Source organism: Salvelinus alpinus, chromosome 20, assembly GCF_045679555.1.
Source record: "Salvelinus alpinus chromosome 20, SLU_Salpinus.1, whole genome shotgun sequence".
Taxonomy (NCBI): Eukaryota; Metazoa; Chordata; class Actinopteri; order Salmoniformes; family Salmonidae; genus Salvelinus; species Salvelinus alpinus.
In genome coordinates, this window is record NC_092105.1 from 18,832,670 (window position 1) to 18,847,669 (window position 15,000).

General features: G+C 47.0%; 2 protein-coding genes across 3 annotated transcripts in view; one reads left to right on the forward strand and one right to left on the reverse strand.

The window, feature by feature from the left end:
* The window catches only part of LOC139546419 (collagen alpha-1(IV) chain-like), a 91,789-nt gene that overhangs the window by 25,005 nt on the left and 51,784 nt on the right, over window positions 1–15,000 (forward strand). The window lies entirely within an intron of this gene.
* Window positions 1–15,000, reverse strand: part of LOC139547248 (octapeptide-repeat protein T2-like) — a 23,401-nt gene that overhangs the window by 1,736 nt on the left and 6,665 nt on the right. The gene's annotated exons all lie outside the window — the stretch shown is intronic.

Sequence of the window (15,000 nt, forward strand, 5' to 3'; positions counted from 1 at the left end):
TCATTTTTCTTTTCATTTTACACATTCTTCAATATTATTAAGATGATTTATTACATATTATAACAAGGTGGTATCTATTCTATGGAATTTGCATGGACGTTTAGGAAACTCGTACACTTCTGTAAGCCTCATTGAAGGCTAGAACTATCTGAAAGACACGGCCCTACTAAACTATGCCTCAAGTCTTCTGATCTGACCCTCTCTGTCATATCTCAATAACTCAGTACCAATAACCCAGCATCAACAACCCAGCATCAACAACCCAGCATCAACAACCCAGCATCAACCCCAGCATCAACAACCCAGCATCAACAACCCAGCATCAACAAGCCAGCATCAACAAGCCAGCATCAACAACCAAGCATCAACAACCCAGCATCAACAACCCAGCATCAACAACCCAGCATCAACAACCCAGCATCAACAACCCAGCATCAACAACTAACCATCAACAACCCAGCATCAACAACCCAGCATCAACAACCAAACATCAACAACCCAGCATCAACAACCCAGCATCAACAACCCAATCTTGCTCTTTTTAAAGGTCCAATGCAGCCAGGTAAAAAAAAAAAAATCTCAATAACAAATAATTTATGGGTTACAATTAAGTACCTTACTGTGATTGTTTTAAATTAAAATGGTCAAAAGAAACAAAAATAGCTTCTTATCAAAGGGCAATTTCTAAAGCAATAATTTTGATAGGACTGTCTGGGAGGGGTCTGAGTGGGGAGGGGGAAACTGAAAACTAGCTTTTATTGGCAGAGAGGTTTGGAACCTTTTCTCCCCAATTTCGATCTTGTCACATCACTGCAACTCCCCAACTCGCTCGGGAGAAGGTCGAGTCATGAGTCCTCCAAAACATGACCCGGGAGAAGGTCGAGTCATGAGTCCTCCAAAACATGACCCGGGAGAAGGTCGAGTCATGAGTCCTCCAAAACATGACCCGGGAGAAGGTCGAGTCATGAGTCCTCCAAAACATGACCCGGGAGAAGGTCGAGTCATGAGTCCTCCAAAACATGACCCGGGAGAAGGTCGAGTCATGAGTCCTCCAAAACGTGACCCACCAAACTGCGCTTCTTAACACCCACCTGCACCAATATGTCGGAGGAAACACCGTTCAACTGACAAGCGAAGTCAGCCTGCAGGTGCCCGGCCCGCCACAAGGAGTCACTAGAGTGCAATGAGCCAAACCCTCCCTTAACCCGGACAATTGTGTGCCGCCCTATGGAACTCACGGTCACAGCCAGTTGTGACACAGCCTGGGATCAAACCTGGGTCTGTAGTGACGCTTCAAGCAATGCGATGCAGTGCCTTAGACCGCTGCGCCACTCGGGACGCCTAGGAACTCTTTCTTATTGGTCTATTAACTCATGTACTGCTTGGTGATGTCACCAGTCGTGAACCCCTCCATCCCCTCTGTCCCCTCCATCCCTCCATCCCTCCATCCCTCCATCCCTCCATCCCTCCATCCCTCCATCCCTCCATCCCTCCATCCCTCCCGTCCCCTCCATCCCTCCATCCCCTCTGTCCCCTCCATCCCCTCTGTCCCCTCCATCCCCTCTGTCCCCTCCATCCCTCCATCCCCTCTGTCCCCTCCATCCCTCCATCCCCTCTGTCCCCTCCATCCCTCCATCCCCTCTGTCCCCTCCATCCCTCCATCCCCTCTGTCCCCTCCATCCCTCCAACCCCTCTGTCCCCTCCATCCCTCCATCCCCTCTGTCCCCTCCATCCCTCCATCCCCTCTGTCCCCTCCATCCCCTCTGTCCCCTCTGTCCCCTCCATCCCCTCTGTCCCCTCCATCCCTCCATCCCCTCTGTCCCCTCCATCCCCTCTGTCCCCTCCATCCCTCCATCCCCTCTGTCCCCTCCATCCCTCCCGTCCCCTCTGTCCCCTCCCTCCCTCCCGTACCCTCTGTCCATCCCGTCTCCTGTGTCCTCTGTCCCTCCCCTCCATCCCCTCTGAGAGAGCTGTTTCCCTTGTCCCCTCCGTCCCCTCTGACAGGGCTGTTTCCCCTGTCCACTCCGTCCCCTCTGAGAGAGCTGTTTCCCCTGTCCCCTCCGTCCCCTCTGAGAAAGATGTTTCCCCTGTCCCTTCCGTCCCCTCTGACAGGGCTGTTTCCCCTCTCCCTTCCGTCCCTTCCGTCCTCTCTGAGAGATGCTTCCCCTGTCCCCTTCATCCCCTCCGTCTGCTCTGAGAGAGCTGTTTCCCCTGTCCCCTCAGTCTCCTCTGTCCTGTCTGAGAGATGCTTCCCCTGTCCACTCCGTCCCCTCCTGTCCCCTATGTCTCCTCTGAGAGCTGTTTCCCCGGTCCCCTCCGTCCCCTCTGAGTGAGATATTTCCCCTGTCCCTCCACTCCTTCCCCTCTGAGAACTGTTTCCCCTGGCTCCTCTGTCTCCTCTGAGGGCTTCTTCTCCTGTCCCCTCATTCCCCTTTGAGTGAGATGTTTCCCCTGTCCCTCCCATCCTTCCCCTCTGAGAGCTGTTTCCCCTGTCCCCTCCGTCCCCTCTGAGAGATGTTTCCCCTGTCCCTCCCCTCCCTCCCCTCCGTCCCCTCTGAGAGATGTTTTCCCTGTTCCTCCCCTCCCCTCCGTCCCCTCTGAGAGACGTTTTCCCTGTCCCTCCCCTCCCCTCCGTCCCCTCTGAGAGATATTTCCCCTGTCCCTCCCCTCCCATCCATCCCCTCCGTCCCCTCTGAGAGATGTTTCCCCTGTCCCTCCCCTCCCATCCATCCCCTCCGTCCCCTCTGAGAGATGTTTCCCCTGTCCCTCCCCTCCCATCCATCCCCTCCGTCCCCTCTGAGAGATGTTTTCCCTGTCCCTCCCCTCCCCTCCGTCCCCTCCGTCCACTCTGAGTGATGTTTCCCCTGAGCTGTTTCCCCGTGTCATCACCCTTCACAACTGAGCCCCCCACAAAAAACGTAATTTTCTTCCCAATTCCCAGAATCTGACAGTCAAGTCTTTCAATAGAATAGTTGATGTTATTAGTCCATTATGTTACTTTGGGGGGCTTTGTGCCTCGCTTAAACCACTGTGATCCCTAAAATAAGTTAGAAGGAAACACTTCAGGACAAGGTTGAAGGGAGGAGGGGTGCGTGTGGGTGTTGAAGCTGAGGAGCGGTTGGACAGACATAGACACACAGAAGGTAGAGTGAAATCACCTCCATGTCAGTGTTAGCTGGATGAACTGTGATGGTTTCTCCAGGAAGCGTTAAAGTGGTAGTAGACATACTATCCACCTTGCCCATGTCGAGAAAAATAGAGCAACATTTCTTATTTCTTTGTACAGAACATGCTGCCACTGATACCTGTTGAAAGGTCTGCTCGTGTAATGTGGTTTCCAGATGTCAGTGGTCTACCCCTCCCTTTTCACCCCTCATATCCTCTCCCTTCTGTCGCCTAGAGCCTGCAGCCACGCGCTCAATCCTGATTTGTGTATGGTTACTGTACTGTGCACCAGACACACACACACACAGACATGCATGCACGCACACATGCACACACATACACACACACCGACGGTATATAGACATGTTAGTGGTTGTTGTGGAACCATGGTGATTGAGATAGCAGATTCCTGTTATGGTCCTTCTCTCTGTCATGGGAATGACTGTAGGCTGTAATTGATACGACCTGAGAACGCTCATGTAACCATGACAGGATCTTTATTCCTCTCTTCTCAAAGAACAAATGCTCAATTCATTTCCCTCAACGTTGCCCTGTTTTTCATTGTTGCCTTAGCTTGATGTTTTGCCCCGTAGGCTTATTGGACAATATTCATTTATTCTGGAGCACAAGCATCCATTGACATGTACTGTATTGTCCTATACGAAGCCATCTATGCATTGTGGAGCCAGTGTGGAGGCAGATTTAGCATATTAACTGATCCTAGATCAGAGCCATTTGTCAGTCCCCGTTATCTTTATTCCCATCTCCTTCAACAAAGAACAGGCCCGAGAACAGTGGTGCCTGTCAGCTGTAGTGGTCTCTAATGTTATATAATGTGGGGTTGTAGACAGGGGGTGTATGTGAGGGCTACAGATAAGGACCCAGGGGAACTGGCAGTCCTGACCAATAGATAACCATCTAAGCAGAATCAGGAGATGTGGCTGGTATGGTAATGGGTGGTAATTTAATGGTAATCAGCAGTGCTGTTCTGAAGTGGTGGCTGGAGGGGTCTGGGAGAAGATAGATTCTTTCTCATAAACACTCTCTCTCTCTTTCACTCTCTCTCTCTCTCTCTCTCACACACACACACTCTCTCTTTCTCTCTCTGTTTCCATAAACACTTTCCTTACATTAACAGAAGAGGCCCTGGGGTTTTTGGGATGAGGAATGGAACAGTGTACGCACACACACACACACACACACACACACACACACACACACACACACACACACACACACACACACACACACACACACACACACACACACACACACACACACACACACACACACACACACACACACACACACACACACACACACACACACACACACAGACAGAGATTTGTTGAATGGAACTGCTAGCTACTGTCCAAATGGACTAGCAGACACTTATACTCCCACATGGAGTCACTGAGTCAGAGCAGTAGACTCTTTCTCTGTTTCTGCCTCTAACTACCTTTCTGGCTTCATTAGTTCTTTGTTTCTCTGTTTCTGCCTCTAACTACCTCGCTGGCTTCATTAGTTCTTTGTTTCTCTGTTTCTGCCTCTAACTACCTCGCTGGCTTCATTAGTTCTCTGTTTCTCTGTTTCTGCCTCTAACTACCTCGCTGGCTTCATTAGTTCTTTGTTTCTCTGTTTCTGCCTCTAACTACCTCGTTGGCTTCATTAGTTCTTTGTTTCTCTGTTTCTGCCTCTAACTACCTCGTTGGCTTCATTAGTTCTTTGTTTCTCTGTTTCTGCCTCTAACTACCTCGCTGGCTTCATTAGTTCTGTGTTTCTCTGTTTCTGCCTCTAACTACCTTTCTGGCTTCATTAGTTCTGTGTTTCTCTGTTTCTGCCTCTAACTACCTCGCTGGCTTCATTAGTTATTTGTTTCTCTGTTTCTGCCTCTAACTACCTCGTTGGCTTCATTAGTTCTTTGTTTCTCTGTTTCTGCCTCTAACTACCTCGCTGGCTTCATTAGTTCTGTGTTTCTCTGTTTCTGCCTCTAACTACCTCGCTGGCTTCATTAGTTCTTTGTTTCTCTGTTTCTGCCTCTAACTACCTCGCTGGCTTCATTAGTTCTTTGTTTCTCTGTTTCTGCCTCTAACTACCTCGCTGGCTTCATTAGTTCTTTGTTTCTCTGTTTCTGCCTCTAACTACCTCGCTGGCTTCATTAGTTCTTTGTTTCTCTGTTTCTGCCTCTAACTACCTCGCTGGCTTCATTAGTTCTTTGTTTCTCTGTTTCTGCCTCTAACTACCTCGCTGGCTTCATTAGTTCTTTGTTTCTCTGTTTCTGCCTCTAACTACCTCGTTGGCTTCATTAGTTCTTTGTTTCTCTGTTTCTGCCTCTAACTACCTCGCTGGCTTCATTAGTTCTTTGTTTCTCTCTCTCAATAGATCTCCCAGATGGTTCCTTGGATAAATATTTTAGACTATGATGGTTTCTTGGCCAGTCCTGGTCAACCACAAGGATTTGAAAAGTTTCTTAATGATCTTCTCACATTACCTTCTTAGACAGTACAAAACAAGGTCTGTTAAAGCCATACATCTTATACAAATGATTATTTTTTACTGTCAAAGCCAATTTGATTCTCCATCTCACATATTAGCTAACTTCTGGTGTACAGAAGGAGCTAATAGCAGAGGACTGTTGCCATAGCCTTTTTCCTGGGGTGATAAGTGAAAGTAAACAAGGGCGTTGGGCTGACATCACATCCTGTTACACACACGCTAACCTCAAGGCCCCGCCTCCTCCTTCCTGTAGGGGTCTCTTCCAAGTCCCAGGGGTCATTGACATCCCCCCCCCCCCACCCCCTCACGTGCCCCCTTGTTCCCAGATTCCAGAGCTTTCTGAGAGGGAAGTGAAGCAGCCCCAGCCCCTTCTTCTCTTTGTCAACTTAAAAGCCAAGAAAAGGGCTTCCTACTTCCTTAAGTCCACATCCTACATCATACAGTAGTGTACATTCACACAGGACGTCAAGCCAGAGACAGAGCAGGGGTACTCAGACTCTCTCAAGCATGCAGCAGCTTACAGAAAGAGGGTTGGCACAAAACAGCTCTCTTTCTCTCTTTGCCTCTCATACTTCTTTATTCCGTTCTCTCTTGCTGAGAGTCTCACTGGGGATGATGGTGCTTCAGCCTCCTGTGATTTCCTGGTGTTTTAAAGGTCACTTCGGCTTTAGTCAGAGAACAGTCTCACAAAGATGGAAGTAGAGTGTTTCATTTGGAAAGTTGTATTTTTCTTTGGAAAAATAACTTCCCAAAAGTAGTGATGTGCGCAAACAGACCTCTTTACAGCATCCAGCACACACACACACACACACACACACACACACACACACACACACACACACACACACACACACACACACACACACACACACACACACACACACACACACACACACACACACACACACACACACACACACACACACACACACACACACACACACACACAGATGTCTCTCCTAGCTGTCTCTACACAGACAGTCTGTAGTCCCTGTCTCTGCCGTATTGTACCCTGAGGGTGATAGAGGAGGGGAGACCCTCATCTCTCTGCTTCTGTCTCTCTGCTTCTGTCTCTCTGTTTCTGTCTCTCTGTTTCTGTCTCTCTGTTTCTGTCTCCCTGCTACTGTCTCTCTGTTTATGTCTCTCTGTTTCTGTCTCTCTGTTTCTGTCTCTCTGCTACTGTCTCTCTGTTTCTGTCTCCCTGCTACTGTCTCTCTGTTTATGTCTCTCTGTTTCTGTCTCTCTGTTTCTGTCTCTCTGCTACTGTCTCTATGTTTCTGTCTCTCTGCTACTGTCTCTTTGTTTCTGTCTCTCTGTTTATGTCTCTCGGTTTCTGTCTCTCTGCTACTGTCTCTCTGTTTCTGTCTCTCTGCTACTGTCTCTCTGTTTCTGTCTCCCTGCTACTGTCTCTCTGTTTATGTCTCTCTGTTTCTGTCTCTCTGTTTCTGTCTCTCTGCTACTGTCTCTATGTTTCTGTCTCTCTGCTACTGTCTCTCTGTTTCTGTCTCTCTGTTTCTGTCTCTCTGTTTCTGTCTCTCTGCTACTGTCTCTCTGTTTATGTCTCTCTGTTTCTGTCTCTCTGTTTCTGTCTCTCTGCTACTGTCTCTATGTTTCTGTCTCTCTGCTACTGTCTCTTTGTTTCTGTCTCTCTGTTTATGTCTCTCGGTTTCTGTCTCTCTGCTACTGTCTCTCTGTTTCTGTCTCTCTGCTACTGTCTCTATGTTTCTGTCTCTCTGCTACTGTCTCTTTGTTTCTGTCTCTCTGTTTCTGTCTCTCTGTTTCTGTCTCTCTGTTTCTGTTTTTCTGTTTCTGTCTCTCTGCAACTGTTTCTCTGCTACTGTCTCTCTGTTTCTGTCTCTCTGTTTCTGTCTCTCTGCTAGTGTCTCTCTGCTTCTCTCTCTGTTTCTGTCTCTCTGTTTCTGTCTCTCTGTTTCTGTCTCTCTGTTTCTGTCTCTTTGCTATTGTCTCTCTGCTTCTGTCTCTCTGTTTCTGTCTCTCTGTTTCTGTCTCTCTGTTTCTGTCTCTCTGTTTCTGTCTCTCTGCTACTGTCTCTCTGCTTCTGTCTCTCTGTTTCTGTCTCTCTGTTTCTGTCTCTCTGTTTCTGTTTTTCTGTTTCTGTCTCTCTGCAACTGTTTCTCTGCTACTGTCTCTCTGTTTCTGTCTCTCTGTTTCTGTCTCTCTGTTTCTGTCTCTCTGCTAATGTCTCTCTGCTTCTCTCTCTGTTTCTGTCTCTCTGTTTCTGTCTCTCTGTTTCTGTCTCTCTGTTTCTGTCTCTCTGCTATTGTCTCTCTGCTTCTGTCTCTCTGTTTCTGTCTCTCTGTTTCTGTCTCTCTGTTTCTGTCTCTCTGTTTCTGTCTCTCTGCTACTGTCTCTCTGTTTCTGTCTCTCTGCTACTGTCTCTCTGTTTCTGTCTCCCTGCTACTGTCTCTCTGTTTCTGTCTCTCTGTTTCTGTCTCTCTGCTACTGTCTCTCTGTTTCTGTCTCTCTGTTACTGTCTCTCTGTTTCTGTCTCTCTGCTACTGTCTCTGTTTCTGTCTCTCTGCTACTGTCTCTCTGTTTCTGTCTCTCTGTTTCTGTCTCTCTGTTTCTGTCTCTCTGCTACTGTCTCTCTTTTTCTTGTCTCTCTGCTTGTCTCTCTGCTTGTCTCTCTGCATGTCTCTCTGCTACTGTCTCTCTGCTTCTCTCTCTGCTTGTCTCTCTGCTTGTCTCTCTGCTACTGTCTCTCTGCTTGTCTCTCTGCTTGTCTCTCTGCTTCTCTCTCTGCTTGTCTCTCTGCTTGTCTCTCTGCTACTGTCTCTCTGCTTGTCTCTCTGCTACGGTCTCTCTGCTTGTCTCTCTGCTACGGTCTCTCTGCTTGTCTCTCTGCTACGGTCTCTCTGCTTGTCTCTCTGCTTGTCTCTCTGCTTGTCTCTCTGCTTGTCTCTCTGCTACGGTCTCTCTGCTAATGTCTCTCTGCTTGTCTCTCTGCTTGTCTCTCTGCTTCTCTCGCTGCTTGTCTCTCTGCTTGTCTTTCTGCTACTGTCTCTCTGCTTGTCTCTCTGCTACTGTCTCTCTGCTTGTCTCTCTGCTTGTCTCTATGCTTGCCTCTCTGCTACGGTCTCTCTGCTTGTCTCTCTGCTACTGTCTCTCTGCTTGTCTCTCTGCTTGTCTCTCTGCTTGTCTCTCTGCTACTGTCTCTCTGCTACTGTCTCTCTGCTTGTCTCTCTGCTACTGTCTCTCTGCTTCTCTCTCTGCTTGTCTCTCTGCTTGTTTCTCTGCTACTGTCTCTCTGCTTGTCTCTCTGCTACTGTCTCTCTGCTTGTCTCTCTGCTTGTCTCTCTGCTTGCCTCTCTGCTACGGTCTCTCTGCTTGTCTCTCTGCTACTGTCTCTCTGCTTGTCTCTCTGCTTGTCTCTCTGCTTGTCTCTCTGCTTGTCTCTCTGCTACTGTCTCTCTGCTACTGTCTCTCTGCTTGTCTCTCTGCTACTGTCTCTCTGCTTGTCTCTCTGCTTGTCTCTCTGCTTGTCTCTCTGCTACTGTCTCTCTGCTTGTCTCTCTGCTTGTCTCTTTGCTTGTCTCTCTGCTTGTCTCTCTGCTTGTCTCTCTGTGTATTACTTCTGTTCTACCACACACACCAGAGGCTTAGACTCATATCAGCTGTTTTTGGGTGGGGTGAGTTGTGTGTGCGTTTGTGTGTGTTTCTGTCTGTGTGTCTGTGTGTCTGTGTGTTGCAGGACAGCCCCCTCCCAGAGCAGGATGATAGCATTGGCATCCCGTAATTTGCTGACAGCTTAACCTTTGACCCTGACAAGCTTGGGGCATTTTGTAATCAGTGGGACAATGACAGGGTGAAACACACGCACATGTACACACGTACACACACACACACACACACACACACACACACACACACACACACACACACACACACACACACACACACACACACACACACACACACACACACACACACACACACACACACACACACACACACACACACACACACACACACACACAGGAGACTGATAATGTAGGGTTAATCAAGATGACCAATGTCATTTGAGATCTTTAAATCCTTTCTATTGATCAGGAGAGGTCGGAGGTCGCGGGCCATGTGATGTCAGATGAAAACTTACCTCAGAGAGTGAGCTCCAGGTTTCTGGAGGGATGACATATGTTCTAGAGTGGAATTTTCTAGTGTTCAACTTTTGCCCCATCTGCAAGACTCATTGATCCATTCTTTAGTCTAGAATAGATCAATGAGTACTGAATATATGTTTAGTAGTTTGCATCTTTGTGCATACAGTATCTGGGTATGTGTGTGTGTGTGTTTGTTTGTATTGGTGTGTGTGTGTTTCACTCCCTCATGTTGAGTGTGCGGACCAGACTGCATCTTTACACAGTGTGCTTGGTGATGGTGGTGACAGCAAGTGTTTTGGAATTACAACTGTAACACATTCAATGATTTTCATTGAATTGTAATGGGTTTGTTTAATGGACTATGGCATTTTGTCTCTCTCTCTGTGTTGAGTGTGTTATATAGGGTAATGTTCTGAAGTGGTCCCTACTAGCTGCAGTTCTCCTGTCATCTGGCAAACATATGAGAATCACTCAAAGCCAAGGTTTCTGTATTCACACACACACACGCACACACACTGATGGATATGTTGTGTTTAAGTGACTTTGAGCATGCCAGAAGGCCTGAGAATTTCTCTAAAGGAATTTCCCCATTTTCTCTTTAGGGAATCGGGGGTAATTTGAGAATTCCAGGATTTGTGTCAGACAATGGTGTGGGTATGTGTGTTTGTGTGTTTGTGTGTGTGTGTGTGTGTGTTTCTACAGCATATTTGGCTTGTACAGTAATGGTTCCTACAGTAAATTGCTCCTGGTTTATCTCCCATGTCCAGTGACAGTCTCTATGTCAAGGCCATATGTTAGTCTCCTGTCCACAGCTCTCCTATGGGGTTTAACAATGGAAACAGGATCGTTTTATATTTTCTCTTTAGAGAATCTGGGGTAATTGGGGTTTAACAATGGAAACAGGATCGTTTTGTATTTTCTCTTTAGGGAATCTGGGGTAATTGGGGTTTAACAATGGAAACAGGATCGTTTTGTATTTTCTCTTTAGGGAATCTGGGGTAATTGGGGTTTAACAATGGAAACAGGATCGTTTTGTATGAGATTATCTTCACATGTAGTTTTGCCAGCAGGTCATTATGAGTATGTCTTCAGTGTTATGTTTTCTATTGGTTATTATGCATAGGACCAGGAGTTTATTCAGACCATGTGACCTGACCAGGGGAAACTCAGGGCCCTAGGTACAGATGTAGGATCTTCATTTGAGCCAGTTTTCTACAGCAGGAAAACAATCCTGCAGGAACAGGAAATGTAAAATATTATGTTGATTATAATTAATGGACATTTTTGTAGGGGTTGATATATTTTTCGTAAGGGAAAATCAAGTCTAAAATTTCAAAGTGGAAATCTCAAATACACGACAAGTTTCCTGTTGCTACAGGATTATTTTCCTGCTGTAGCAAACTGATTGAAATGAAGATCCTACATCTGTACCTGTTGTACCTGGTTGTACCTGGTTGTACCTGTCTGTACCTGGTTGTACCTGTTGTACCTGTTGTACCTGGTTGTACCTGGTTGTACCTGGTTGTACCTGGTTGTACCGGTTGTACCTGGTTGTACCTGGTTGTACCTGTTGTACCTGGTTGTACCTGGTTGTACCTGGTTGTACCTGGTTGTACCTGTTGTACCTGGTTGTACCTGGTTGTACCTGTTGTACCTGGTTGTACCTGTTGTACCTGGTTGTACCTGGTTGTACCTGTTGTACCTGGTTGTACCTGGTTGTACCTGTTGTACCTGTTTGTACCTGGTTGTACCTGGTTGTACCTGGTTGTACCTGTTGTACCTGGTTGTACCTGGTTGTACCTGTTGTACCTGTTGTACCTGGTTGTACCTGGTTGTACCTGTTGTACCTGGTTGTACCTGGTTGTACCTGTTGTACCTGGTTGTACCTGGTTGTACCTGGTTGTACCTGTTGTACCTGGTTGTACCTGGTTGTACCTGTTGTACCTGGTTGTACCTGGTTGTACCTGGTTGTACCTGGTTGTACCTGGTTGTACCTGTTGTACCTGGTTGTACCTGGTTGTACCTGGTTGTACCTGTTGTACCTGGTTGTACCTGTTGTACCTGGTTGTACCTGTTGTACCTGGTTGTACCTGGTTGTACCTGTTGTACCTGGTTGTACCTGGTTGTACCTGGTTGTACCTGTTGTACCTGGTTGTACCTGGTTGTACCTGGTTGTACCTGGTTGTACCTGTTGTACCTGGTTGTACCTGTTTGTACCTGGTTGTACCTGGTTGTACCTGGTTGTACCTGGTTGTACCTGTTGTACCTGGTTGTACCTGGTTGTACCTGTTGTACCTGGTTGTACCTGGTTGTACCTGGTTGTACCTGGTTGTACCTGTTGTACCTGGTTGTACCTGGTTGTACCTGTTGTACCTGGTTGTACCTGGTTGTACCTGGTTGTACCTGTTGTACCTGGTTGTACCTGGTTGTACCTGTTGTACCTGGTTGTACCTGGTTGTACCTGGTTGTACCTGTTGTACCTGGTTGTACCTGGTTGTACCTGGTTGTACCTGGTTATTGTTCAGGGCCATGTACGGCACCAGTGAGAGCGCTGTGTGAGAGTGTGTGTCCTGTTTTCAGAAAATAAATGTCCCCCTGTGGCAAGGTTTTTCAATGCGAACCATCTGAACTGTGTGTGGTGTGTGTGTGGTGTGTGTGTGGTGTGTGTGGTGTGTGTGGGTGTGTGTGTGATACAGAGGCATCTGGTCCAGGTTATAAGAACAGTCAATATTTCTGCCGTGTAAATGAATACCGTCTGCCCCTAACCCAACAGACATGTTTTACATTTAAATGGCCTCAACAAGTCAGGGCTACAGTAACCCTTAACTAAAGGAAACATGAGACCAATTGGTAGGTTTCTATGCGCTGTATAGGTACTGTACGTATGCGTGCGTGTACTGTGTGTGTGTGTGTGTGTGTGTGTGTGTGTGTGTGTGTGTGTGTGTGTGTGTGTGTGTGTGTGTGTGTGTGTGTGTGTGTGTGTGTGTGTGTGTGTGTGTGTGTGTGTGTGTGTGTGTGTGTGCGTGTGTTTCTGTAAAGTCACTAAGGGAAGCAGAGGGAAGCAGAGATACCAGTACAGCAGTCCAGTGTATGTTTCCCATGTCTTTATTGAACAGAGGAAATTGAACATGTCTGTGTGTAGCTCTTTCCTGCAGTCAAGTGACCTAGTGGCCTCATGGGTGGAATGTTCCAAATATCTTTCTGAATTTCATTATTAATAAATTGCATCTTTTTTTTACGCCGAAAATTCTGTGTTTCTATGTCAAAATGTTTAGTTATATTTCAGTCTTCTGTGATGTATATAAAGTGTAATATTGTGATACAAACTGAAAATGTAATACATTTCAACTCTATATCTGACATTGTACAGGTGTCTTCTTCTTTTAAGCCCATAGCCATGTGTGTGAGGTGTATACTTTAGTTTCAAAGTAGATTTGTTTAAGACTACCAAGAAACACTCTGTGTGACCATGATTTAGCTCAGTGCAGTAAAAGGTTATTGAACACTAATGTACGTATTTAATCCTGGTCGCAATTCTACTTAGCCATGTGCTGTGTGACTGCTGTGCATAGTTTTCTGTGTATTGACATTGGCAGGGAGAAGCCAGCCTCAGCCAAGCACACAAGCACGACACAAATGGTACGGCACGGCACGGAACCACGCACGCACGCACACGCACGCACGCGCACGCGCACGCACACGCACACACACACACACACACACACACACACACACACACACACACACACACACACACACACACACACACACACACACACACACACACACACACACACTGTTTACAGAACTGGTGGCACCAGCCAGCATCCTCGTCTTCCAAGTAAGGCAGTGAGATCCTTCTGCGCTCGTCTCCTTTCCTCCTGCCCTCTTTTCTTTTTCTTGCCCAACTCCAGAGAAGGCTAGGAATGTCTTGCTGCATAGCTCACCCCAGCACAGCCAGTCAGAGTTGGTAGAGGAGACATACTTGTCCATTAGTCGCTGGCTGTCTACAGTTGGTGGTTGTGGTTACTGATAGTGTGGTCAGAGCAGCTCATGGATAGGTCCCAGCTGTGGTCATGTGAGTGATGGAGGTTGTGGTCATATTACAAGTATATGACATCATTGTCCATACATCAACCACAATATAGAGAACATTAGGAAAACGTGACCACATAAGAGAGTGAGAGATGTTCCTGATGTCCTTCCTGGATTTTGCTGTACTGAAAGAATGCTAAAACTGCCTTATATCATAATGAATTGCAGTCCTAAGTGTTTGGATTGCAGGACACGTTTTTCTATCCACACACTGGCATGTCCTGTAGCCCACTGAAGGGTTTTGGATTCTCAGAATGTCATTTTGTATTGGAGGGTTCTGTCAGAATAAAGCACTGTTGTCCAGAGGCGTGGGGGGAGTCAGAATGCTTGGAGCTGGTGGCATTAACAACCTCTCTCTGCTCTGAAGGCATTATGTCTAGTACACACACACACACACACACACACACACACACACACACACACACACACACACACACACACACACACACACACACACACACACACACACACACACACACACACACACACACACACACACACACACACACACACACACACACACACACACACACACACACACTCTATACCCACTCCTTCCTAGATCTTCCTGCTATCCCAAATGCCTGAGTCACCTGTGTGTAGGGTGTGTGTAGTGTGTATGCAAATGTGTGTTTATATATGTGTTGTTAGTTAAATGCTGTCGATCATGTGTGACCGGGTCTGCAACACACAGACAAAGCAACGGTCATTCTCCTTAATGATTACTGAGCTCATACTGGCCAGCCTGATGAGGCTTGGTGCAGGGCGAGGACTTTATGGCTTTTATGGAGTAAAACGACCCAGATTGTCCATATGGAAGCCATGACCTGCGGTTTAGCGCCGTATGGGCCGGCTACCATTGGTTAGGCCAGGAGGATAGCCCCTGCTAGTGCTAATTTGACTATAATGGAGCGGGATGGTCTTAGGACTTGATGGTGACTATAATTGAGCCACTGACTGGAAACACTTTGCCTGTGTTGAGTATGAGGCATATTTTAATGGGATATCTAGGAGCTAGTTATGGCGGGGCTATTATTAGGCTAGTTGCCACAGCACCTCATGTGGTGGATTGTAATAGTCTGTTATGTTACACATGTTACACATGGGATTTCAACAGATGAGA